Here is a 359-nt window from a genome sequence, read left to right as displayed (position 1 = left end):
GGGTATAGCTCAGTGGTAGAGCATTTGACTGCAGATCAAGAGGTCCCTGGTTCAACTCCAGGTGCCCCCTTCATGTGGTGGACTTTTTTCTAGAGTAGAATCACGAGGAGCATTCCTTCTTTTGTCTGCTTGTGCATTTCACAGTGCTGCTTTCCAAAATTCCATATTCGTGACACTGAGCGTCCATCTAAGGATATAGAGCCCAAAGCAGCGTCTGTGTCAGTGTAAAGGCTACAGTGGTTGTTGGATCAGTGTGGAAGCTGGACAGGTTCTAAGCTGTGTGATATCTGTTTGGTGTGGCTGTCTGTGATTCTGGTTGTCTGGGCCCTGTGAATTGGTTTCTTAATGCTCCTTGTTCA

The 359-nt window shown here is 47.1% G+C and overlaps 1 non-coding gene across 1 annotated transcript; it reads left to right on the top strand.

The window, feature by feature from the left end:
* Nucleotides 1–70, top strand: TRNAC-GCA. Its single transcript has one exon. It is a non-coding gene; the product is annotated as a tRNA-Cys (tRNA).
* The last annotated feature ends 289 nt before the right edge of the window (nucleotides 71–359 follow it).

This window comes from Centrocercus urophasianus, unplaced genomic scaffold (assembly GCF_019232065.1).
Source record: "Centrocercus urophasianus isolate 14NV4802_14NV808 unplaced genomic scaffold, USGS_Curo_1.0 seq_540, whole genome shotgun sequence".
Taxonomy (NCBI): Eukaryota; Metazoa; Chordata; class Aves; order Galliformes; family Phasianidae; genus Centrocercus; species Centrocercus urophasianus.
This window is presented reverse-complemented; position numbering and strand designations above follow the sequence as displayed.